Source organism: Balaenoptera musculus, chromosome 9 (assembly GCF_009873245.2).
Source record: "Balaenoptera musculus isolate JJ_BM4_2016_0621 chromosome 9, mBalMus1.pri.v3, whole genome shotgun sequence".
Classification (NCBI taxonomy): Eukaryota; Metazoa; Chordata; class Mammalia; order Artiodactyla; family Balaenopteridae; genus Balaenoptera; species Balaenoptera musculus.
The window spans coordinates 909,992-936,957 of NC_045793.1; the positions used below are offsets into that span (position 1 = coordinate 909,992).

The 26,966-nt window shown below is 45.4% G+C and overlaps 1 protein-coding gene across 1 annotated transcript in view; it reads left to right on the forward strand.

Moving 5' to 3' along the window:
- The window catches only part of PTPRN2 (protein tyrosine phosphatase receptor type N2), a 717,039-nt gene that overhangs the window by 429,720 nt on the left and 260,353 nt on the right, over nt 1-26,966 (forward strand). The window lies entirely within an intron of this gene.

Consider the following 26,966-nt stretch of genomic DNA (forward strand, 5'->3'; position numbering starts at 1 on the left):
AAGTTCTTAAGACACTGAACATCTGCCCAGGGCCGTCTACGCTTCAGACAAGAGCAGCTGACTCCTCGCTTTGCTTTTAGAGCAGTTGTCCGTTTACAGAAAGACGGTCGAAAGCGGAGAGAGTTCCCTGTACGAACGTGTTCGCCCTCCCTCCCCACAGCGTCCCTGTTGCCAACACCCAGCTCCGGCTGTACACAGGTTGCCTTGAGGAGCCACTATTTACACGTGATTATCGACTGAAGCCCCCAGTTTACGTCAGGGTCACTCCTGGTGCCGCACGTTCTGTGGGTTTTGACAAGTGTGTGATGTCATGTCTCCACCATTATGGGATTGCGTAGAGTAGTTTCACTGCCCTACAAATCCTCTGTGCCCCACCTATTCATCCCTTCCCTTTTCCCCTAACCTCTGGCCGCCACTGATCTTTTCACTGTCTCCATGATTTTGTCCTTTCCAGAACGTCATATAGTTGGAATGATACAGTGTGCAGCCTTTTCAAATTGGCTTCTCTCACTTAGCAATGTGCATTTAAGGTTCCTCCATGCCTTTTCATAGCTTGATAGCTCATTAATTTTTAGCGCTGAATACTATTCCATTGTTTGGATGGGCCGCAGTTTATTTGTCCCTTCCCCTTCTGATGGACATCTTGGTTGCTTCCAAGTTTTAGCAATTATGAATAAAGCTGCCATAAACATACACATGCAGGTTTTGAGTGTGGACATAGTTTTCAGCTCCTTTTTGTAAATATCAAGGAGCGTGATTGCTGGATCGTATGGTAAGATTATGTTTAGTTTTGTAATTAACTGCCAAACTGTCTTCCAAAGTGGCTGCACCGTTTTGCGTTCCCACCGGCAGTGATGAGAGTTCCTGTTGCTCCACATCCTCGCCTGCATTTGGTGTTGTCAGTGTTTAAATTTTGGCCATTCCAATAGGTATGTAATGGTATCTCATTGTTTTAAGTTGCATTTCCCTGATGACATGTGATGTGGAGCATCTTTTCATATGTGCTTATTTACCATCTGTCTATCTTCTTTGCTGAGGTGTCTGTTCAGTTCTTTTGCCCACTTTTTTAAAAAAAAAGTATTTATTTATTCGGCTGTGCCTGGTCTTAGTTGTGGCACCTGGGATCTTTGTTGTGGCATGCGGGATCTTTAGTTGCGGCATGTGGGATCAAGTTCCCTGACAAGGGGTCGAACCGGGACCCCCTGCATTGGGAGTGCGGAGTCTTAGCCACTGGACCACCAGGGAAGTCCCTGCCCACTTTTAATTGGGTTGTTTGTTTTCTTACTGTTGAGTTTTAAAAGTCCTCTGTATACATTTTTAATGTATTTGTATATATTTAGTATATATACACATCCTTGGTCAGATACATCTTTTGAAATATTTTCTAGCTTGTCTTACCATTGTCTTTTGCAGAGCAGAAGTCTCTAATTGCAACAAGGCCCCATTTATAGATTGCGTTTTTCATGCTGTGTCTGAAAAGTCATCACCAAGCCCCAGATCACCTAGATTTTTCTCCTCTGTTATCTTCTGGAAGTTATTTAGTTGTGCAATTTACATTTTCGTCTAACTTTGGATTAAGTTCTGTGTGAGGTGTGGGGTCTGTGCCCAGATCCACCCTTTGCTTGTGGACGGCGGCTGCCCCGGCACCACCTGTTAGGCGCTGGCCTCCCACTGCGAGCTGCCATGGCCGCTCTGTCAGAGGTCAGTCAGCCCCGCCTGTGCAGCTCTGACTTGCAAACATCGGGATGAGATGGACCTTTCACTCACGAGCTTCTGGAGTGTCAGTACCTGCACCCTGTGTCCACAACGTCACACTGAAAGGGAAGAAGAAACAGGCAGGGCCATCAGCTCAGGCCACGGGCCACAGTGCTGGAGGCGAGGTCCCTGGCTGCCCTCGGCTGTCAGCGCTTCCCTGTCGGGGAGGTTCTGGCCCTGACTGCTCACTCCACGGGCCTCCGCGCTGGCCGCAGCCCTGCGAGGGACTGACCAGGGGTCATTCACTCCTTGGAGTCTCAAAGGTGTTACTGAACCAAACTTGGGTCCGTTCACCTGTGCGCAGTAAAGCCAATCTACTGACCCCAGGTTGTAGTGGAGGAAAGCACAGTGTCTATTGCAGGCGCCAAGCAAGGAGTTCAGGCAGCTAGTGCTTAAGAGACCTGAACTCCCCGAAGGCTTTCAGGGAAAGGTTTTTAAACACAGGGTGAGGGAGAGGGTTGCAGGGTGTGTGATGAGCTCATGGACATTCTTCTGATTGACTGGTGGTGAGGTAATCGGGGGTCAACATCCCTAACTTTCTGGTTCCAGCCGGTCTGGGGTCTACGTGCCTGTGGGCAGCATGCAGTCAACTTCTTCTACCTGGTGGGGGTTTCAGTATCTGCAAAACAGCTCAAAGGACGTGGCTCAGAATAGTATCTTGAGGAGGAATCCTCAAGATAATATTCTACCCTTGAGGAGGAACCAAAGGTCCTTGACTTTGTTCAATGGCTAAACTATTATTATTTTGTCTTGCTTGATTGTTTTTCTTTCTTTCTGCATTTTCTCACTTCTCTGATTAAATTTATTCTTTGACTAAAGTTTTTCTACAGACAATAGGCAGGCGGAGGACATGGGGTACAGGGTCTGTTCTGGGAAGTCCCCATAGGGTCCTGCTCAGTTACAAAGCCACTTTGCTTCCTCAGAGTCTGGGCCTCATGCTTTTCCTGAAGGAAATTTCTTTGACAGTCTTTTCTATTTCTTCGACAGTCTTTTCTATTTCTTCATAGTTTCCCTCTTCACACTTGCCAGTTTAGTAATTTATATTTTCTTTATTCATAATTCAATTCCTTATGAGTTCCAAATTTTTATACACTAAGCAGTATCATTAGCTTGTAACTCTTAAATTTCCACTGTATCTGTGGTTATGTTTCCTTTTTCATTATTAATTTTTGGTAATTTTTGGATCAGAGGTATCTTATTTTTCCCCATATTAGACTTCTAGTAAGAGTTTTTGTGGGTTTTTTCCCCCTGAAATCAAGCTCTTGGATTTATTCATCAATCCTGTTTCCCTTGTATGGTTTATTAATTTATATTTTTATTACTTATTTCTATTTCTTCCCTCAAGTTTTAACTATTTTACTTTTGACTCCTTAATTCAAATGCCTGGTTTGCTGTGTTCATTATTTCTTATGTGACAGTGAAAGCATGGGTGGTCCACACCCACCATGATGGGGGCGCTCTGGCACCTCCACAGTTCAGATTTATAGCGTTCTCACATCATTATTTTCTAAGTATTCTGTAATCACAGTTTAGATTTATTCTCTAACCTAAGAATTATTGAAGAGTGTACTTTTCAATGCCCAACTGATTGGAGAGTTTTATTTTCTGTTGTTCTTAATTTCTAATTTTATTAGGTTATGATTAGAGATGCAATTTGTATAAATTTTACACTTTGGAAATCGTGAAGGCCTTCTCTGAGGCCCAATATCTGATCAGTTATGACGTTGTTTCTAGACCATGGAGTCTGACCAATTGCTACTGAATTATCTTTATTAATTAGGTTGTTAAGACTCTCTGTATGTCCCCCATGTGGGTTATGGAGACTAGTTTCAAATCTGGCCTGTCATTTACCAGCTGTGTGACGTGACTTGCCCTGTAAACCTCAGGCTTCCTCATCAGTGCCCTGGGGCAGCGGAAGGCACCTGCCCCAGAGGCCACTGTGAGGGTGTGTTGTGCATGCAAAGTGCTGGGCTCGGCTCCCAGGATGACGTAAATAGTCAGCAAGGGCTTCTGTCTGCCGAGCCTGAGAGGCATGTCTGCTCTTCTTTATTAATTTCAATGTTTTGTTTTATTTCTTGGCACATGCTGGTTCATGAATACTATACCTTCATTTTGGATTTATTTTTCGTTTGTTTTTTGGGTGGGGGGGGGTTTACCTTTTTTTTCATTTTATTATTTTTTTAATATCTTTATTGGAGTATAATTGTTTTACAATGTTGTGTTAGTTTCTGCTGTATAACAAAGTGAATCAGCTATATGTATGCATATATCCCCATATCCCCTCCCTCTTGCGTATCCCTCCCACCCTCCCTATCCCACCCCTGTAGGTGGTCACACAGCACCGAGCTGATCTCCCTGTGCAATGCAGCTGCTTCCCACTAGCTATTTTACATTTGGTAGTGTATATATGTCAATGCTACTGTCTCACTTCGTCTCAGCTTACCCTTCCCCCTCCCCGTGTCCTCAAGTCCATTCTCTACATCTGCGTCATTATTGCTGTTCTGCCCCTAGGTTCCTCAGAACCATTTTTTTTTTTGGATTCCATATATATGTGTTAGCATACGGTATTTGTTTTTCTCTTTCTGACTTACTTCACTCTGTATGACAGACTCTAGGTCCATCCACCTCACTACAAATATTTCAATTTCGTTTCTTTTTATGGCTGAGTAATATTCCATTGTATATATGTGCCACATCTTCTTTATCCATTCATCTGTCGATGAATGGTTAGGTTGCTTCCATGTCCTGGCTATTGTAAATAGAGCTGCAATGAACATTGTGGTACATGACTCTTTTTGAACTATGGTTTGCTCAGGGTATATGCCCAGTAGTGTGATTGCCAGGTCATATGGTAGTTCTGTTTTTAATATTTTAAGGAACCTCCATACTGTTCTCCTCCGTAGTGGCTGTATCAATTTACATTCCCACCAACAGTGCAAGAGGCTTCCCTTTTCTCCACACCCTCTCTGGCATTTATTGTTTGTAGATTTTTAAATGATGGCCATTCTGACTGGTGTGAGGTGATAGCTCACTGTAGTTTTGATTTCCATTTCTCTAATGATTAGTGATGTTGAGCATTCTTTCATGTGATTGTTGGCAATCTGTACATCTTCTTTCGAGAAATGTCTATTTAGGTCTTCTGCCCATTTTTGGATTGGGTTATTTGGTTTTTTGATATTGTGCTGTATGAGCTACTTGTATATTTTAGAGGTTAATCCTTTGTCAGTTACTTCATTTGCAAATATTTTCTCCCATTCTGAGGGTTATCTTTTCATCTTGTTTATGGTTTCCTTTGCTGTGCAAGAGCTTTTAAGTTTCATTAGGTCCCATTTATTTTTGTTTTTATTTCCATTTCTCTAGGAGGGAGGTCAAAAAGGATCTTGCTGTGCTTTATGTCATAGATTGTTCTGCCAATGTTTTCCTCAAAGAGTTTTATAGTGTCCAGCCTTACATTTCTGTCTTTAATCCATTTTGAGTTTATTTTTGTATATGGTGTTAGGGAGTGTTCTAATTTCATTCTTTTACATGTAGCTGTCCAGTTTTCCCAGAACCACTTATTGAAGAGGCTGTCTTTATTCCATTGTATATTCTTGCCTCCTTTATCAAAGATAAGGTGACCATATGTGCATGGGTTTATCTCTGGGTTTCTATCCTGTTCCATTGATCTATATTTCTATTTTTGTGCCACTACCATACTGTCTTGATTACTGTAGCTTTGTAGTGTAGTCTGAAGTCAGGGAGCCTGATTCCTCCAGCTCCGTTTTTCTTTCTCAAGATTGCATTGGCTATTTGGGGTCTTTTGTGTTTCCATACAAATTGTGAAATTTTTTGTTCTAGTTCTGTGGAAAATGCCATTGGTAGTTTAATAGGGATTGCATTGAATCTGTAGATTGCTTTGGGTAGTATAGTCATTTTCACAATGTTGATTCTTCCAATCCAAGAACATGGTATATCTCTCCATCTGTTTGTATTGTCTTTAATTTCTTTCATCAGTGTCTTATAGTTTTCTGTGTACAGGTCTTTTGTCTCCCTAGGTAGGTTTATTCCTAGGTATTTTATTCTTTCTGTTGCAGTGGTTAATGGGAGTGTTTCCTTAATTTCTATTTCAGATTTTTCATCATTAGTGTATAGGAATGCAAGAGATTTCTGTGCATTAATTTTGTATCCTGCTACTTTACCAGATTCAGTGATTAGCTCTAGTAGTTTTCTGGTAGCATCTTTAGGATTCCCTCTATGTAGTATCATTTCCTCTGCAAACAGTGACAGTTTTACTTCTTCTTTTCCGATTTGGATTCCTTTTATTTCTTTTTCTTCTCTGATTGCTGAGGCTAAATCTTCCAAAACTATGTTGAATAATAGCAGTGAGAGTGGGCAACCTTGTCTTGTTCTTGATCTTAGAGGAAATGGTTTCAGTTTCTCACCATTGAGAACAATGTTTGCTGTGGGTTTGTCATATATGGCCTTTGTTATGTTGAGGTAGATGCCCTCTGTGTGCACTTTCTGGAGAGTTTTTATCATAAATGGGTGTTGAATTTTGTCAAAAGCTTTTTCTGCATCTATTTAGATTATCATATGGTTTTTATCCTTCAGGTTGTTCATATGGTGTATCACATTGATTGATTTGCATATATTGAAGAATCCTTGCATTCCTCGGATTAACCCCACTTGATCATGGTGTATGAGCCTTTTAATGTGCTGTTGGATTCTTTTTGCTAGTATTTTGTTGAGGATTTTTGCATCTACGTTCATCAGTGATATTGGCCTGTAGTTTTCTTTTTTTGTGACATCTTTGTCTGGTTTTGGTATCAGTGTGACAGTGGCCTCGTAGAATGAGTTTGGGAGTGTTCCTCCCTCTACTATATTTTGGAAGAGTTTGAGAAGGATAGGTGTTAGCTCTTCTCTAAATGTTTGATAGAGTTCACCTGTGAAGCCATCTGGTCCTGGGCTTTTGTTTGTTGGAAGATTTTTAATCACAGTTTCAATTTCAGTGCTTGTGATTGGTCAGTTTATATTTTCTATTTCTTCCTGGTTCAGTCTCAGAAGGCTGTGCTTTTCTAAGAATTTCTCCATTTCTTCCAGGTTGTCCATTTTATTGGCATATAGTTGCTAGTAGTAATCTCTCATGATCCTTTGTATTTCTGCAGTGTCAGTTGTTACTTCTCCTTTTTCATCTCTAATTCTGTCGATTTGAGTCTTCTCCATTTTTTTCTTGATGAGTCTGGCTAATGTTTTATCAATTTTGTTTATCTTCTCAAAGAACCAACTTTTAGATTTATTGATGTTTGCTATTGTTTCCTTCATTTCCCTTTCATTTCTTTCTTTTTTTTAAGTTTTTATTTATTTATTTTTTTATGGCTGTGTTGGGTCTTCGTTTCTGTGCGAGGGCTTTCTCTAGTTGCGGCAAGTGGGGGCCACTCCTCATCGCGGTGCGCGGGCCTCTCACTGTCGCGGCCTCTCCTGTTGTGGAGCACAGGCTCCAGACGTGCAGGCTCAGTAGTTGTGGCTCACAGGCCTAGTTGCTCCGCGGCATGTGGGATCTTCCCAGACCAGGGCTACGAACCCGTGTCCTCTGCATTGGCAGGCAGATTCTCAACCACTGCACCACCAAGGAAGCCCCCCCTTTCATTTATTTCTAATCTGATCTTTATGATTTCTTTCCTTCTGCTAAGTTTGGCTTTTTTTTTTTGTTCTTTCTCTGATTGCTTTAGGTGTAAGATTAGGTTGTTTATTTGAGATTTTTCTTGTTTTTTGAGGTAGGATTGTATTGCTATAAACTTCTCTCTTAGAACTGCTTTTGCTGCATCCCATAGATTTTGGGTCATCATGTTTTCATTGTCATTTGTTTCTAGGTATTTTTTGATTTTCTCTTTGATTTCTTCAGTGATCTCTCGGTTATTTAGTAGCATATTGTTTAGCCTCCATGTGTTTGTATTTTTTACAGTTTTTTTCCTGTAATTCATATCTAGTCTCATAGCATTGTGGTCGGAAAAGATACTTGATAGGGTTTCAGTTTTCTTAAATTTACCAAGGCTTGATTTGTGACCCAAGATATGATCTATCATGGAGGATGTTCCATAAGAACTGGAGAAGAAATTGTATTCTGTTGTTTTTAGATGGAATGTCCTATAAATATCAATTAAGTCCATCTTGTTTAATGTGTCATTTAAAGCTTGTGTTCCCTTATTTATTTTCATTTTAGATGATCTGTCCATTGGTGAAAGTGGGGTGTTAAAGTCTCCTACTATGATTGTGTTACTGTCAATTTCCCCTTTTATGGCTGTTAGCATTTGCCTTATGTATTGAGGTGTTCCTATGTTGGGTGCCTAAATATTTACAATTGTTATGTCTTCTTCTTGGATTGATCCCTTGATCATTATGTAGTGTCCCTTCTTTGTCTCTTGTAATAGTCTTTATTTTAAAGTCTCTTTTGTCTGATATGAGAATTGCTACTCCAGCTTTCTTTTGATTTCCATTTGCATGGAATATCTTTTTCCATCCCCTTACTTTCAGTCTGTATGTGTCCCTAGGTCTGAAGTGGGTCTCTTGTAGACAGCATATATATGGATCTTGTTTTTGTATCCATTCAGCCAGTCTGTGTCTTTTGGTTGGAACATTTAATCCATTTACATTTAAGGTAATTATCACTATGTATGTTCCTATTACCATTTTCTTAATTGTTTTGGGTTTGGTATTGTAGGTCTTTTCCTTCTCTTGAGTTTCCTGCCTAGAGAAGTTCCTTTAGCATTTGGTTTAAAGCTGGTTTGGTGGTGCTGAATTCTCTTAACTTTGTCATGTCTGTAAAGGTTTTGATTTCTCTGTCGAATCTGAATGAGATCCTTGCTGGGTAGAGTAATCTTGGTTGTAGGTTTTTCCCTTTCATCACTTTAAATATGTCCTGCCACTCCCTTCTTGCCTGCAGAGTTTCTGCTGAAAGATCAGCCGTTAACCTTATGGGAATTCCCTTGTATGTTATTTGTTGCTTTTCCCTTGCTGCTTTTAATACTTTTTCTTTGTATTTAATTTTTGATAGTTTGATTACTATGTGTCTTGGCATGTTTCTCCTCAGATTTATCCTGTATGGGACTCTCTGTGCTTCCTGGACTTGATTGGCTATTTCCTTTCCCATGTTAGGGAAGTTTTCAACTATAATCTCTTCAAATATTTTCTCAGTACCTTTCTTTTCCTCTTCTTCTTCTGGGACCCCTATAATTCGAATGTTGGTGCGTTTAATGTTGTCCCAGAGGTCTCTAAGATTGTCCTCAATTCTTTTCATTCTTTTTTCTTTATTCTGCTCTGCAGTAGTTATTTCCACTATTTTATCTTCCAGGTCACTTATCCATCCTTCTGCCTCAGTTATTCTGCTGTTGATTCCTTCTAGAGAATTTTAAATTTCATTTATTGTGTTGTTCATCATTGTTTGTTCCTTAGTTCTGATAGGTCCTTGTTAAAACTTTGTTGTAATTTCTCCATTCTATTTCCAATATTTTGGATCATCTTTACTATCATTACTCTGAATTCTTTTTCAGGTAGACTGCCTATTTCCTCTTCATTTGTTTTGTCTGGTGGGTTTTTCCTTGCTCCTTCATCTGCTGCGTATTTCTCTGTCTTCTCATTTTGCTTAACTTACTGTGTTTGGGGTCTCCTTTTCACAGGCTGCAGGTTTGTAGTTCCTGTTGTTTTTGGTGTCTGCTCCCGTGGGTAAGGTTGGTTCAGTGGCTTGTGGAGGCTTCCTGGTGGAGGGGACTGGTGCCTGTGTTCTGGTGGATGAGGTTGGATCTTGTCTTTCTGGTGGGCAGGGCTGTGTCCGGTGGTGTGTTTTGGGGTGTCTGTGAACTTAGTATGATTTTAGACAACCTCTCTGCTAATGGGTGAGGTTGTGTTCCTGTCTTGCTAGTTGTTTGGCCTGGGGCGTCCAGCACTGTAGCTTGCTGGCTGTTGGGTGGAGCTGGGTCTTAGCGTTTAGACAGAAATCTCTGGGAGAGCTCTCTCCAATTGATATTATGTGGGGCCGGGAGGTCTCTGGTGGTCCAGTGTCCTGAACTTGGCTCTCCTACCTCAGAGGCTGAGGCCTGACACCAGGCCAGAGCACCAAGACCCTATTAGCCACACGGCTCACAAGAAAAGGGAGAAAAAAAGAAAGAAAAAATAATAATAATAAATAAAATAAAATTATTAAAATAAAAAAAATTTTAATTACTAAAATAAGAAAATAAAAAGGTAATTTAAAAAAAAAGAGAGCAACCAAACCAGTAAACAAATCTACCAATGATAGTAAACTCTAAATACTAAACTAAGATAAACATAAAACCAGAAACAAATTAGATGCAGAAAGCAAACCCCAAGTCTACAGTTGCTCCCAAAGTCCACCGCCTCAATTTTGGGATGATTCGTTGTCTGTTCAGGTGTTCCACAGATGCAGGCACATCAAGTTGATTGTGGAGATTTAATCCGCTGCTCCTGAGGCTGCTGGGAGAAATTTCCCTTTCTCTTCTTTGTTCGTACAGCTCCTGGGGTTCAGCTTTGGATTTGGCTCCCCCTCTGCGTGTAGGTCACCCTCAGGTGTCTGTTCTTTGCCCAGACAGGATGGGGTTAAAGCAGCGGCTGATTAGGGGGCTCTGGCTCACTCAGGCGGGGGGAGGGAGGGGGAGGGAATGCGAGGTGAGCCTGGGGCGGCAGAGGCTAGCATGACGTTGCACCAGCCTGAGGCGCGCCGTGCATTCTCCCGGGGAAGTTGTCCCTGGATCCCAGGACCCTGGCCTTGGCGGGCTGCACAGGCTCCCAGGAGGGGCGGTGTGGAGAGTGACCTGTGCTCGCACACAGGCTCCTTGGTGGCGGCAGCAGCAGCCTTGGTGTCTCATGCCCGTCTCTGGGGTCTGCACTGATGGCCACGGCTCATGCCCGTCTCTGGAGCTCGTTGAGGCCGTGCTCTGAATCTCCTCTCCTCACTCACCCTGAAACAATGGTCTCTTGCCTCTTAGGCAGGTCCAGACCTTTTCCCGGACTCCCTCCCGGCTAGCTGTGGTGCACTAGCCCCTTCAGGCTGTGTTCACGCCGCCAACCCCAGTCCTCTCCCTGGGATCTGACCTCCGAAGCCCAAGCCTCAGCTCCCAGCCCCTACCTGCCCCGGCAGGTGAGCAGACAAGCCTCTCGGGCTGGTGAGTGCTGGTCAGCACCGATCCTCTGTGCGGGAATCTCTCCGCTTTGCCTTCCGCACCCCTGTTGCTGTGCTCTCCTCGTGGCTCCAAAGCTTCCCCCCCGCCACCCCCCGTCTCCACCAGTGAAGGGGCTTCCTAGTGTGCGGAAACCTTTCCTCCTTCATAGCTCCCTCCCAGAGGGGCAGGTCCCATCCCTATTCTTTTGTCTCTGTTTTTCCTTTTGCCCTACCCAGGTGCATGGGGAATGTCTTGCCTTTTGGGAAGTCTGAGGTCCTCTGCCAGCATTCAGTAGGTGTTCTGTAGGCGTTGTTCCACATGTAGATGTATTTTTGATGTATTTGTGGGGAGGAAGGTGATCTCCACGTCTTACTCCTCGGCCATCTTGAAGGTCCCCCCTGGATTTGTTTTAACATTAATATACAGTTACCTTATTTATTTCACTAAAAAAAAAAATTGTACATTATCTTGATGTTAATGCCATGACCACTCCTTCATTTCTGTTTATATGTACCTCATGTTTTCCTACCCTTTCAATTTTTAATCTTTCTGAACTGCTGTGTTATAGATGTGTTTTCTGTAGATAACATATAGTTTGGCCTGAGTGAGAGAATTTGTCCTAATAGTATAATTTAACCTATTTACATGTATTGTCATAATGATATATATTTTTATTTATCATCTTGTTTGTTTTGCTTTCCACTTTCTATGCTTCCTTCCTGTTTCTTTTATTGTTTGTCTTCTGCTGTGTAGATTGTGTTAGTTTTATATTGTTCTCAAGTGAGTCGGAGATGATATTCACCATTTTATGTTCTTCAGACTTTTCAAAAACAATTTGGATCTGTGTATTTCTAATTATCAACTTCAGGAATTAAACTAATTATCTCCCCTTAAGAGGGCATTGAGGACATCTGACACTCATATTTTATAACATGGAGGCCTGATTAACTTCATGCTCACCTTATCAAAAGCATGCCTTTACCAGTGTCTGTGCTAATAGCTAAAAAAAAAAAAAAAAAAAAGTATAAGAAAACTCAGAACCTAAAACTGCAACAGTGTGTCTGGAAGAAGGCTTTTGTAGGGGCAGGTTGAAGGCCTTATGGCTGAGAATCATCAGAAAATGTGTTGATGAGGAATGTGGCTGTTTAGCTACCTTTTAATAAAAACAGCTTTGTCAGATTTCACTGAAATTTGCTTCAGGAAAGCCAATTACACAGTGAAATTGGTGGAAAATCTTATTATTATGAGCTCCTAGCCCTTGCTCTACCTGCTTACTTTAATGTCTAGAGATAAACGATAAGAAGACAAATTTCCATCTCTCCTAAGCACCAGGGTCCCTCCCTCCCCCGTCATTTTTATCGAAGTAGCAGTTTGCCAGGATCCATGCATGGAAAATTGCTGAAGATAGACACTGTATTTTAAATTCCTCCAGGCAACCAGGCAGACTGGAAAAAATCATTTGAACAAATTGAAAACTGAAATGTTGATATCAGATATTAAATTAATATAAGTGAGATTGAGACAATATCTAATTAAAATAATTTGAAAAATGAGTTGGAAATTGAAGCTGACATAGCTTTTACCAGCTTGTCATTGTTGTCACGTTGCGGTGAAGCTCTGTCCTCACCGAAGCCCAGCCCGCTCTCGGGAGACTTCACAGGACACCGGGCAGATAAAAGCCTCCTATATTTACTCAGTCAGGGCTGGAAGACAAGGCCTGAAGGACCTTTCTGGGGACCGCGCACGGGGGTCTGACACATTGGCCTCTGTTTCCAAGGGAGGATGGATCTCAGACGTGCATTTCTGCATTTGAGGCTGGACGAGTTCAGCGCTTCGCTTCGCACGGGCAATAAAGAGAGAAGGGGCAGGTTTGGAAGGCAGAGTGGTGAGGCCGCTCCCCGCTGCAGGGACCCCACGAGCGGGCAGGATGTGCGGCCCGGGGGTGCGCGGGACGTCGCGCTCTGGTGCCGAGCAAGGGCTCCAAGGACAGGGTACCACGCCGCTCTCCGGATGCAGACGGGGCAGCATCTGGTGTGTCTTTCCTGCTCCTCTCACAGCCGCTTTGGGACCATCCACGCACCTCTGCTTATGAAGCAAAGATGACGGGAGGGGAGCCGTTTGTGGCGTTGGAACGCGCACTTCTTCGTGATCCCAGGCGTCCTGAAGCGGAAGATGGCCTGGAGTCCGGACGCCTGCCTGTAGCGCCTACAGCCACACCGAGGGCCTCGGGGAGGAAGCGCGCGTCTGCCTGTCTGTGAGCCGGGGCGTTCTGCGGTGTGCCTCAGCCCCAGGTTGCTCCCCGGGGCCGAGGCGTCGGACGCAGAGTCTGCAGGACCCTGCCAGTTGTGGGTGGAGGGACCTCGACCGGACTCTGGCCACACCAAGAGGAGGGGTTACTGACGCTCCATTCCACAATCCAAGCAGGAGTTCCTACAGCAGACTGCACACGAACGTTGAATAATCTGACGATTTCATACCCACGGGTACATCAGGTACAGAAAATTGCTGATCATCTGATGTCTTACGCACCTCATATGTATCATTTCCCGAGGTTTTGCTCAAACTCACTTAAGCCTGGAGCAGTCGAGGATGGGGTGGGGACTTCCCAGAGGATGGCTGGGGCTTCCCTGCTTCACCAGTGCACTGAGAGAACTAGGTACTGGGGCGGATCCTCATTCAGAAAGCAAGCAAAAGTGCCGGAATATGAAGATAAAAAGAGACAATTTTAAACATGTTAGGTATCTGGCAACATTGAAATCCTTAGAGATCCCAGTTAAGTGAAAGCAGGAGCCTGGGACGTAAGGGAGAGTAATGTGGACCTTTATCTTGAGGGTAGTTTCCAAACCAGGTGAACTTGAACTTTAGCATTCATGACCCCATAGACTGTGGAGGACAGGAGGAAGACCCAGGGTGGGAATAACACAGCGAGGCCGGTGAGGACCCGCCACGAGCAGGCCAGGACTGCCTCCAAACCACGGGGGGTGACGGCAACCCCTGACTGCCCCGTTTGACCCTGAGGATGGGAACTGCCTGTTTCCCGAGCTGTCACCGGGTATGGGGCTGGCACTGGGCACTCGCAGCCCCACAGGAGTGTGCCGTCCACCTGCACAGCTCCTGGTGGCCCCAAACCCCAAGCACGCAATGCAGTTTAAACTGGTCCCAAGTTGGCAGGGATTCCGGAAGCCTGGAAGAAGGGAATGCAAATCCTCTGAAGGAATCCTCCGTTTTCTCTGTCCTCAAAGGATTCCCACAGTTAAAATCCCGAGAAATAGGAATTTCAGAACATGCTGGAGAACAAGGCACCAGGAGAAAGGTCACCTGAAAGCATGGACAGAATGAAACCTCAGACACTGACTAGTAGATACGGAACGTGAATTCAAGAATCATGGTCTGTTTAGCGGAATACAAGAGAGAGGAAAAATATGACCTAAAAATGTCATATTAAAAATGACCATTTTTGTCTTAAAAATGACCAAAAATACTTTTTAAAAGAATAGAATTTTTTAAATGAAAGATACAATTATAGACATTTTAAACTCAGGAGGTGAATTTAATGACATTAAATCTAGTTGAAGAGGGAATTAGTGAACTAAAAGATAGAACTGAATAAATTATCCAGGATGCAGCCTAGAGAGAGAGAAATAAATGGAAAATATGAAAAGAAAAAAGGTAAGTATTCCTAGAACACAAAGGAAGAAGATCTTTTATACACTTACTAGGAGTTCCAGAAGAAAGCAGAAAGTGGTCAAGCTGCAATGTTTGAAGATATAATGGCTGAAAAAGCCTGTCACTGATGGAAGACACCAGTTCTCAGATTCAAGAAGTCTATTAGAGTGAAAACAATTCCACACGTAGGTTCATAACAGTGACACTGCAGGACAACCAAGACAAAGAGAGGATCTGAACAGCAGCCAAGGAGAAAGACAAGTGATGCAGGAAGGAATGAGAATTTGATTCATGGCTGATTTCTCAGCAGCCAAAACGAAACATGACAGGAGAGTGGTGTCTTCCTATTACTGAAGGGAAATTGTTGTCCACCTGGAATTGTACCAAGAGATAGCATCTTTCAAAAATGAGGCCTTAACAGAAAATAAGGTTGAACAATGATACTTTAAAAAAAAAAAAAAAAGAGTTTGTCACCAAGAGGTTCTCATTTAAGTTAATTCTAAAAGATTTACTATAAGCAAAAGAAAATAACCCCATAAGGAAGACCTTGAGTGCAGAAGGACTAATGAGCAAAGGAAACAGTAAATGTGGGAATGCAACTAAACAAAGTATACTGTTTGAAATAATAATGTTTTGTGAGGCCAAAACAAGGGAGGATTGAAATAGTGATCGTGAAAGCAATAGTATTTAAACTGAGATCACTTAGGGTCTTTGTAACGTTTAGGAAGAGAGCATAGATCTTTACTAACATGAACGTTTGCTACCTGTGGGTAATATAGTCTCTGGGAAACCACTGAAAAATAGAAATAGAGAATATAACTTTCAAACATAAAGACAACAGAGGATGCTAGAAATAAATTCAAATATGTTAGAAATCACAATAAATGTAAGTGAACAAAAGTTCCAGTAAAAAACAGAGATTTACAGACTGGAAAAAAAATAGATATATGTTCTTTTTGAGACATAGGTAAAAGAACACAAAAAGATACATATATATATATAGAGAGAGAGAGAGAGGGAGAATATATATCAAAATGAAAATTTAAAAAATATAATCAATAATAATGGATGATAGAAATACTGAAGTATATTTTAATACCCTGAAGTATATTTTAATACTTGGGAGTTTGCTTTAAAAGCAGAAACTTGAGAGAAATTTATTGCTTCAACTGTTCATATTAGAAAAGAAACAAGACTTAATTAAGTTTTTAATTTAAGAGTTAGAAAAAGAACAATGGAATAAACCCAAGTAAAGTGGAAGGAAGGAAATAAAAAAGATAAAAGGAGAACTGACTGAAATAGAGAACAAATATAAAACAGAGAGGATAAGCAAAGCAGAATACTTCTTCTTGGAAAAAACTGATAAAATTGAAAAATCTGTATCATAAATGGTCAAGATAAAAGAGAGAGAAAGCAAAAACTATATTGGGAATTACAAGTGGAATGCAAATAAAGATGCTTTAGTGTATAAAAGGATAGCAAGAGGGTGAACAATGTTGTGATAGTTTATTTGAAGACTTAGATAACATGACCAAAATGAAGAAATAGAAAACTTTAATAGTCCTATAACCAAAGAAGAAATTGAATTTATAGGTAAATGTCTTCCCGTGAAGAAAACGCCAGGCCCACATATTTTATAAGTACATGTTCCTTCTACACATTCAAATAAACCCAGTCTTATACAAAACACCCCAGGCTCCTCAACTCATGAGTTAGTATAACCCTGATACCAAACTCGACAATGACAGTGCAAGGAAGAGAAATTAGAGATGAATTTCCTTCAAAAACACAGATACACAAACTAAACCAAATACAAGGAATTAAATCTAGCAATTTATTTTAAAAATACATCATGAACAATGTAAGGTCCAATATTAGAAAGATAATGAATGTAATCTACCACATGCATAGATTAAAGAAGAAAAATCATGTGGTTATCTGAGTAGATGTCGATAAAAACATTTGCTAAAAGTTAGCATTCATTCATAAAAAAATGCTTAGTAAAGTAGGATGAGTTTGTTAACTTGATTTTAAAATCCTACAGAAATATCATACTTGATAGTGAAACACTGAAAATATCCCCTTTAGCACCGGAAATCAGACAAAGATGTGTGCATCCACTACGTTTATGAAGTGTTCTACGGGAGGATCCCGTCAACTTGCGGTAAAGCAGGAAAAAGAAAGAGAAGGTGGGGTTAGAAAGGAGGAAACAAACCCATTACTTTTTAAAGGCAATCTCGTTATTTACTCAGAAACACAAAGGAAAATCCAGATAAATTCGTCAGATAGTTGAGGGTTGCTATATATGAAATCATGTGCAAAAATCAATTGGATTTCTGTACTTTAAAAAGTTAGCAAATATAGTTTTTTAAATGATAATTGTTTACCATAGAATGAAAAAAAGGTACCAGGAATAAATATTTTTATATGCAAGAACTATATGGAGAAAATTATAAAGCTTTATTGAAAGATGTGAAAGAAGGCCTTAACACCTGGGAAGATTTACCTGCTCACAGGTTGAGAATAATGATGTTAATTCTCCCAAACCTCCGGATTCAATACAATTTTAACAAAAATCTCAGAAGATTTATTTTTTTATTGTGTTTTATTTTTTATATTTATCTGGAAACTTGACAGGCTGATTCTGAAGTGTATTAGAAAGTGCAAAGAGCCAGAACTGGCAGGGCACCCCTGCAGGAAAGCAGGGTGAGAGGCTGCCGTGCTGTGATGCAGCAGGTACCAGGTACTGGGGCGTGTGAGACGGGGCGGGTCTGGGCGCACAGAGACTGGGGGACCCCGAGCCCAGGAGGCCCGGAAGTGGGCTCTCCTGTGGAATTGATTGCTGATGGAGTCGGCATTGCAGACTGGAGGGAAGAAGGGCCTTCTCTGTAAATTGTGTGGCAAAAACTAGGTGTCTGCTTAGAAAACAACTTCTCCTCATCCACAAAATCAGCTCTCAGAGGTAGGACTCACCTGTGAAGGGCAAATCTTAAATCTTTTAGAAGAAGATATACAATGATATCTTTATGATCTTGGGGTAGAGGAGAATTCTTTAAACAAGATACCCGAAGTGCAAACCTTAAAGAAAATGATAAATTAGATTGTATTAAAATTAGGAAATGTGAAATAAGCCAAATCACAAACTGAGATAAGGTAGTAACACATGTTAACTGACCAAGTATTCGTGTGCAGAATGTCTCAAGACCCCCTACAAAGCAATAAGAAAAAGACAAACAGCCCAACAGAAAAATGGGCAAAAAACACCACAGAAATTTCATATAAGAGGAAGCATGAATGGTGAACAAACACACAAGGTGCTCAACCTGATCAGGAATGGAAGACACACACAGTGAAGGCACCAGGAGATACAATGTAACAGCTACCAAATGGGCAAAAATGTGTATCTACAAACTGGTGAGGACCTGGAGCAGGAGGAACGCTTGTGAGCTGATGGCAGGTGTGTAAATTGGTGAAATCACCTTGGGACTCTATGTCCTAGTGATTCTACTAGAGAGCATTCTCTCCACCTGCCTGGAGATGGGCAGGGATGCTCACGGCCACACCATTTGAGCGGCAGGTGAAGAAGAAACAGGCCCGTGGTCCCCTTGATTGGACAACTGACTGGAAAAGTCAGTTAGGATGTGCTGAATGTATTAATGCAGCCAGAGAGCAGTGAAAACACACAAACCACAGCCAGCCCAAGACCCAGTCGGGCCTCAGAAACGCCAGGGTCAGCACGAGATGCAAGTTGGAGGAGGACCTGTTTGACATGTTTCATCTCATTAAATTCAGACCCAGCAAAAGCAAACACTGTGCCCATGTGTGAGAGAAAGTCTGCGGAAAAGGAAACCGTCACCCCAGAATTCCGAGGACTTACTGCGTCTGATGGGGGGACTAAGTAGGGCCATGATGGATGCTCCGAGTATCAGGTGCAATTGAAACGCTGCATTTCTTTGGCAGAGGGTGGCTGACGGGGCGTTTGCTGTCTTATTATTCTTTATAACCAATATATATTTTATAAAATGTCTAATCTTTAATTAAATACCGAAATAAAATATTGATATTTTTGAATTACAAATTAACAAAACAATATTTCTAACAGTCAAGAGAACGTCCCCATGAGTCGGCAAGGGAGATGCGTTCCAGGAACCTGTGACACACATTTAAACATGGGGTGTATTTCATGCGGACATACACCAATACGCATTTATTTTATCTCTTTATCAACAATGTTGCTCTTTTCTCTCTCAGCACTGGGGAGCCTTGGGTGATGTAGAAACGAGCCCTGTAGCATCGTGTAAATGTGTCAGGTGGCGTCTCCTCAAAACAGAAACCCTTTTAGGAAGCCAGAGGGCGCTGCGGCCCCTGATGGGGAGGTGCCTGGAGGCCCGTCTCCGGTGCCAGGCCTCACCGCGGGCACAGGGACACAGTGATGCAGGCTCTTTGGGGACGGCCAGCTCCGCCCTCTTTGGAGACCAGACAGAAGGCGCAGAGGAAGCTGCTGGAACTTCCCCCCAACCCTCCTCCTTCCCTCCCTGGGAACGAAGCCTTAAGCGCTGTCTCTGGTTCTGGTATTATTAGTGTCAGGGAAGCAGTTATGCTCCAGGATTATTTTAATTCTTTCTGACACTTAGCAAAATCAAATCCCCAAATATCGTGGCAGCACGCTACTGTAGGTGACTCAGCGTAAAGTGATGGACAGAGGACACCTCCCGGGGCCGCGCTGTCACGGGCGGGGCTGCGATCACAAGAGCCACCAAGCGCCCTCCTGCGGCCGCTCCGCCGGGTCTGGACGGCCAGTCCCGCGTGGTCTGCGTCACACTCGGGCAGTGGGTGCCGCGTGGGAAGCGGGAAGCCTGAGCCGAGGAGCCTGAGGACGTCTGCACCGCGTGCAAGCTTGAGCCAGAGCTCAGGGCTCAGGGCGGGGCGGGGGGAGACCCTCCGTCGTGAGGGTGCTCCGTCCATAGGCACCCTCGGACTTTTCTGGGTCGACGCTTTATTCAAAAACTGGAACTGTGGGTGTGGAAAAGCTCCCCCCAACACACACACGTATGTGTGATGGTGATAACCTGGTGATTCACGGTCATGGTAAGAGTAACGGGGCAGAAAACACCAGTAGGGCCTGCGTTGGCTTGTTCGTTCTACGCATCACGTCCCGGTTCCCCCGGTAAACAGACCCCGAGCGCCTCCTGTGTGCTGACGCTGTCCTAAGCCTGCGCCCACCCTGCCTCACGGGAATGTCCTGTCTGTTGAGCTACGTTTTAGGCAGGAAAGCAGATAAGTAAGCGCACATTCTGTTGGCTGGGGATAATGGCTCTGGGGAAAAGTAAAGCTGGGCGGGGAGGGGAGGACCACACGGGTGAGGGGCGATTTGATACTGGGTGGAAATAAGGTGACTTTAAACCAAGACATGGAGGAGGCGAGTCATGTGGACCCAGGCACCCAGGGAACAAACGGCAAGTGCAAAGGCCCTGAGGCAGGAGTGCCCCTCCTTGCCCCTGGGAATGCTCAGGCTGGAAGGAGCAGCATGGGGGTGGTCAGGGGTGCCAGCAGGGCAGCGCCACCTGATCGTGAAGACCTTGCACGTGTGGCAGGAACCTGAGACTTGACCGTGAGTGAGGAGCGCCCCCAGGAGAGGATGATGTGACCAACTCGCACTGTCACGGGGCCACTGGGCTGCCTGCTGGGAATCAGCTGCCCCAGTGCCGGGGACCCAGGCCGAGCACGAACCAAGGCCCCGCACTGGGTTTCTAATAGTGAAAAGTCTGCATCAGGCTAACGAGCTGTTGACATTCTACCTTTATACTTGGAAAATATATATTCATAGTGAAGAAATGTTTAAATATGCATAAAGCTATGGGTTTTCTTTCTGAAAATCAGCCAAATATAAAAGACAGCTGGATTGAATTATTATCTTGCATGTTTGGGTGTTGTCTTAATGAGTTAGCAGAGTTTGGGTGGGTAATGAGTTAAAGCATACACAATCCCTAAATTATAGCGCATTTATTTATAAATGTATTTTCTTCCCTTTGTTTCACAAAATCACTGATAACATTGTTTAAGGAACATTTTCATAAAATCTATGCATTTAGACACAAATGATCTAGCTGTAATTGTACACAATGTATAAAATGTGGAAGTATTTTCATCAGAAATATAAAATACATATGAAATTGCAAATTAAATTTATGTGCCTTCAAAAAGGCATTTTTTAAAAAAATTCAAAATGAACTATTATCATTATAAAACAAAATATAATTAATAAACAGCAAAGCTTTAAATCTAAAGTATTTAAATAAAGCTGAATTTTTTATTCTATTTTTTGAAAATGTAATCAAATTGTAGTTATTTTTATAAAAATAAAGTACGTGCAGTTTAGCTTCAATATGCATCTAGTTGCCAACGTGATGAACCAGGAGCATAATTTGTGGCGTTCCATCCAGACTGACATACAGGAAAACTGGTAACTAACAGGTGTCATTCCAGCTGCAAAATGCTTTTCCGCCGCTGCAGGTACTGCGACGGTCTGTGAAAACTTGCAGAACAGCAAACCGAGATGTAGGGAAACTTGAGAGTTGGGCATGCAGCCCCGCTGGGAAACGGGGCCTCTTCAAGCACGAACCCTTTGCTTTCTGGCTGAGAGGCAGGTTTGACAAGTTAATTAATTTGTGTCTCCTCTCCCCCCGTCCCCCGCCCTGCACTCCTTCCTGCCCTGCCGTTCAGACCCTCCCCGGCCCCTCCTCAGCTCAAAACCCTCGCGGCGTTAGGTGGCAGCAGCGTGTTGCCCAGAGGACACGAGGGTGTGCAGCTCACCCAGGGTGGCCCTGTCGATGACGGGGTCAGCACCTCCGCTCGGGTCCTGCTGTGGCCCCGTCCCCTCACCCTGCGGGTCTGCAGGGGACAAGCTGCCAGGGCCCCTAGGGTATGTGCCTCAGTGCAGCCAAGCCCTAAGCGGGGGCTCGACCCGGTACCTTCCACCTGTCCTCGGGCAGGTGTCGGGCAGCTCACCTCTGGTCCTGGGAGGACCGCTGCTCACGTGGCCCACTGCTCTGAAACACCCCCTTGGCCCCGAGAGAAAAAAGGGGAGGTGCGAGCGAGATTGCCCAGAGCGCCGACGAGGGGGCCAGGCACCTGGAGCGTCGGGGTCAACCTTCTCTCAAGCCTGCTCCCCTTCCCAGGACTGAGTTCAGCCCGACAGTTTCCGAGCAGTGGGAGTCTCTACGGGAGGGTCGAGTCACTTCCCGGGCTGGTGACCGGAGGCCGTGCGATTTCAATAAGGCTGATCCCAGGGTGTGGGGGACAGCGGGTCCGGTCAGTGGCCCCCGAACGGTCTAGACTGTCCACGTCCGCAGACGCCTCTGGGTGGGACCAGGTGCAGAATGGATGCCTGTCTCTTAGGGTGGAAATACGCAGGGGATGCAGATCGGTACCCCCAGGAGCAGTGCTCTTGGCTCTGCCAGAAGCCGGCTCCACGCTCTCCCTAAGGACCCCAGCCCCCTGGTGTCCACCCACCTCCTGCACCCTGCTCCCCGCCCTCGTGCTTTCTAATGGGCCACGGCCATTAAGTTGTCCCTGTAGCAATTTAGATCACAGAAGAGACTTCTGCACACCCTTTCAGGTTAAAATCACGAGGATAAAGAAAGAGGCAAAATTATTCCACCGTAGCTACGTGTTTAAATTATATGGAATGCTGCATAAATTGTCAAGTGCAAAGAATTATTCTGATAAATTAAAATACTAATTAAATAGGCTATTGCAGAATTTTGAGAACATTGTAGGGCTCTGCTTCTCCAGGTAATTTGCATATCCTTCATCTAGTGAATTTAATTTTAAAGGACTTCTTTTTGTGTTTGGAAACCCTTTTTGTCTCCCGTGAAGATAAGAATGGGCTTTGTGCGTTGTTCTCGCCTTTATTCAAGCAGCTCCTCCAGGGGTCTTTTAGTGCTGGCCTGCTGGTGGCTCACGCCCACCAGCTTGGAGTCTGCATTTGGTCATGAAAATAGCCTGGAGCCGACATCCGACAGAACATGTAGCCCCAGCAAAGCTTTTCTTCTCCCCTCAAAGGCCTCAGCAAAGCCTGAAAAAGTGGCAGTGAGTTCCCCGCCTCGGTGGAGAGGGAGATGCTGCAGTTAAACGTGTTTCCAGAGAGAAGGAGTGGTTGCCGGCCGGGAGGGGAGCACGGGGGCTGGTGCCCGCGAACCAAGTCTGACTGCCTGACGGAGGTCACGGCGTACATCTGGGTGAGGGATACCACATACGAACGTATGAGATCCGGTCCCACTAAGCAGAAGGGATGGGTGAGAGGAAGTCCATGCAGCTGTGCAGGGAAGTCTCAGAGGAAATATACACAATGATGAACGTGTACGAATGCTGCTGGGGAAGATTCCGGAATGGCCTGAGAGTTACAAAATGTGCTCAAGACTACTGGGCTTGTTGCTCTTTTAGGTCAGTTTGAGCTAAAATAAATAAATATAGATAAACAGACAAAAAAAACCCAAAAGGGCTGTACTTAAGATAAATTGTGTACCTTTCACACATGCTGGAAAAAAGGCACCATTACAGCGTCTCTGTTTGGCTACCATCCCCACCAATGAGAAATTTCAAAGAACGAAAAAATTAAATAAAGAGCGAGACAGGCTTTGTTGAAAAGGACTTGATGCCCAAGACTGAGAAGTTCGCAAGAGAGCACGAAACCACGAGAAGTGGGTTGAAGTCCCACGGACGCGCATGTTCCAGCCGCCAAGGGGACTTGCAGGTGTGATTAGAAACCGCATCAGCCATCTCTGCGGGGGTTTCTCGGCTGAGAGCAGGAAGATGGGGGCCCTGGGTGGGTTCTCGGAGGACCCCGGCTCCAGGCAGCTCCTCGGGGCCCTGTCGCTCTCTGGACGAGGATGGAGGTGGGCTGGAGGTGGACTCAGAGTTGGACACAAAGGTGGCATGAGTCACGATTCCGGCTCGAGTTGTTAGGAGGTGCCATGGCCTCAGGAGGCTCCCATGAGCATCACGGCAGAGGGTCCTCGTGTCCTCTGTGAAAGAGCCCCTGGTGGGGACAACCTCAGCGAGATGCAGAAGGCTCATGCTGTCCTTGGGGTTTTGGGGGCAGATTCACCACTTGCTGAACAACAGCTGCTACAGAACAGAACCTGTGGGTTCATGTAAAGCTGGACAATGGTGACTGGTCCTCCCCGCGGGGTACCGCTCCTGGGTCTGCCCTGGTTGTGTGTGTGTGTGCCCCTGTGTGTGTGCCCGTGTGTGAGCGCCCACGCGTGCGGTTATTTGGAGGAGGTCCACTTTGGGGAGGGGTGGTTAACACCCTGCGTCATGTGAGGAACATAATAGGATCGAAGGATGGAGCAGATATTGCAAATCGAAAGAGAACGGGGACAGACGTGGCGTCCTGACTCAGGTGACGGTGATGGGCCCCCTGCCCCGCCTGATCCGTCACACCTGCGGAACAGGTGACGCTCCTGGGACTTCCGTAGCGGTTAATGGAACGACCGGGAAGACAGTGACCCCTCGTGCTGATGCTGGAGGGACGAGGTCATGTCCGGGCTGCTTTCCAGTGGATCCTGGACGCTCCGACTGCCCGCAGGACGCACCTCCAGCATGTCCGTCCCATCCATCCCAGGGTTTTCGTTTCTCAGGGACAATTCCCTGGAGTGTCGTGTCAGTTCTCAGTGACAAACCTTTTTTTTAAATTTACTTATTTTTGGCTGTGTTGGGTCTTCGTTTCTGTGCGAGGGCTTTCTCTAGTTAACGGCAAGCGGGGGCCACTCTTCATCGCGGTGCGCGGGCCTCTCACTATCGTGGCCTCTCTGGTTGCGGAGCACAGGCTCCAGACGCGCATGCTCAGTAGTTGTGGCTCACGGGCCTAGTTGCTCTGCGGCATGTGGGATCTTCCCAGACCAGGGCTCGAACCCGTGTCCCTTGCATTAGCAGGCAGATTCTCAACCACTGCGCCACCAGGGAAGCCCCCTCAGTGACAAACCTTTAACGGACGCAACCCCTTGTCAGCACGAGTCTGGGTCCCTGGGCTCCCTGGCTGGACCCTCAGGCAGGACGTGGACCCTGAGAGGCGGTCAGCCCGGAGGGTCCGCAGTGGCTGCACTTGGGGATGGGTCACCATGAGGGTGAAATGACATCACTTTCCAAGGCGACGCCCATGGTTTTCCGAGGATGATGCCGCCATCAGGACCGTTGCTCAGGTAGACTCTGGGGTGACCTTCCAAGCAGCTGATGCCCCTTCTAGAAGTTTCTGCTTTGTCGGAGGTGCCCGTGGGAAATTTTCTGGTAGAAACGAGGACGCGTGTCTTTCCTCTGCAGCCTCTGAGGCCGTGAGCTGAGGTCGGTCAATAGTGGGCCCCATTCCCACGACGGTGGCTGGAACAGGCCGACGGCAGACGTGTTCAGATGCGGGGAAACACGCATTTTAGAATCGAGGAAACGTGACATGTTAAGACCTAGACTTTGGGTAGAAACAAAGCACTGTATGTATGGGGCTGGAGCCAGCTGGACCGGTTACTGGAGCTCGTTTTTACTTTTTCAGGAGTTTTTTGAGCCGATTATTAAACACAGCCATCATGAAAAATTAAGTTTTACACACTTGCAGTTAACTACATTAAAAACAAAAGGCCTCGACCCAAAAGGACTGACCCAGCCAGTCGCCTGTACATTTCACCACTACCGGGCGCTGCGGCTCCCCTCCCCCTCCGCACCCCACTTGGGGGCCCGGAGCTGTGTTCACAGAGGGCAGAGGTCAGGGGCGTGTCTGGCAGGGAAGCCGCTGCCAGGGCCTGGGGCGAGGAGCCAGCCCGGACCCTGGACTGGCCGGTGGCAGTGGTGCTTGGGGGACACAGGGCAGCTGTTTTGAGACTGACTCCGCACCACGTGTGCCCCGGGGGCAGGGCCCAGGCACAGAACCTTCTGCACAGCGTCGGGGCGTGGGGGGCGGGTCTTCGGGCAGCAAGCAAGGCCCACAGTCGCCTCGGGGCTCCACGGGCTTGTGCAGGACGCAACCAGGACCTGTCCCTCATCCCTCAGGCCCGTCCCCGCAGCCGTCACACTGCCCGCCCACTGGGGACCCATGGCGGCCGAGCCTCAGGTGTCTCCACCTGGCCTTCCCAGCAGGTTTGCTGACCCCTGGACTGGGTCATCTGCATCTTACTGTCCGGCTGGTTTGTTCATTCCTGAGCCTGGAATGCCTGTCACTTCTCGGCAGCAATAGTGGAGTACTTTTAATTTCCATCTTTGTGCTTTGTGTCCCTCAGCCTATTGAAGACTCACTGTTATCCCCAAGGAGCCTGTCATTCAGCAAAATGCCTCCTTTGTTCACAGGGGAACGTGAAAATCAATTGCTTTATACTCTATCTCTTAAGAATATTCTCCTCCATTCAAGGTTTACCTTTGGGCCACTGCCCCCTCCCTGCCCCTCTGCACCCCCCAGCTTAGAGGCTCTTAAAGTGCTGGTGCTCTAACCCCAGGTTTGTGTCTGCCCCCCCCTACCCGGTGCATGCATAATTACCTAAATGTAAGAAATAACGTTGGTTTGTTCAAAGGAAAACTTTCTACCGGACGATGAGAGAGCCCCAGAGGCGGGGGAGGCAGGCCATAGCAGGATCTGCTTTGTATCCCTCTGAAAGATATAATTTCATTACCCAAGACTAACGTAGGTGTTTTACAATAAGAGGTGAAAGTAATTGCTATTTTCTTGCTATCTCGTTCTGCATTAATCACAGTTGCAATGCACTCTTCCTTCTTAGGGTTTGCAATAAAATCTATTTTTTCTGGTTTTCATTTCCAAAATGACAGGGGCTTTATCCGAAAGAATACTTCTACAGAATCGTAAGCCAAGGTCAATTGCTTTGTGACACACTTCCTCTCCAAGAGGTGGGGACCGCGGCTTTGCCACGCTGGCATCGGGATTAACTGGGCTTCCTCTCCGGCTGCTAATTGTTTCCAGGGCTCAATCTGCTTGGTCTGACACGGAGGGTAATTCATTCTCAGGGAGTCTTCCTCGCTCTAAGTCAGGAGCGAACTAGGATGAGGGTTGATTGTGGTGGAGGCAAGTTATTATAGGATGTTCTCCTGGGACAGGAGTAAGAGGGGTACAGCAGCTCCCAGGACTCACGGAACGGAGGCGCAGTTCAGTCTTGCCTGCTAGCGAGTCTGTCTTGTGAACGCGGAATGCTTGTGAATGGAACCCAGTTCCCAGTGATTATATACTTGTAACCATCATATCGTTCGAAAGTAAGGCTCTACAGTTTGCAAAGCAGGTCTGCCCACCGTTTCTCAAGCAGTCTTCACAAGGATGCTGTGAATTTCCTGTGGACGTTCTGTGGGCAAAGCTGGAGGGACTCGCGTCCTGGCCCTGCCTCTGCCGGCCCCTCGGTGGGG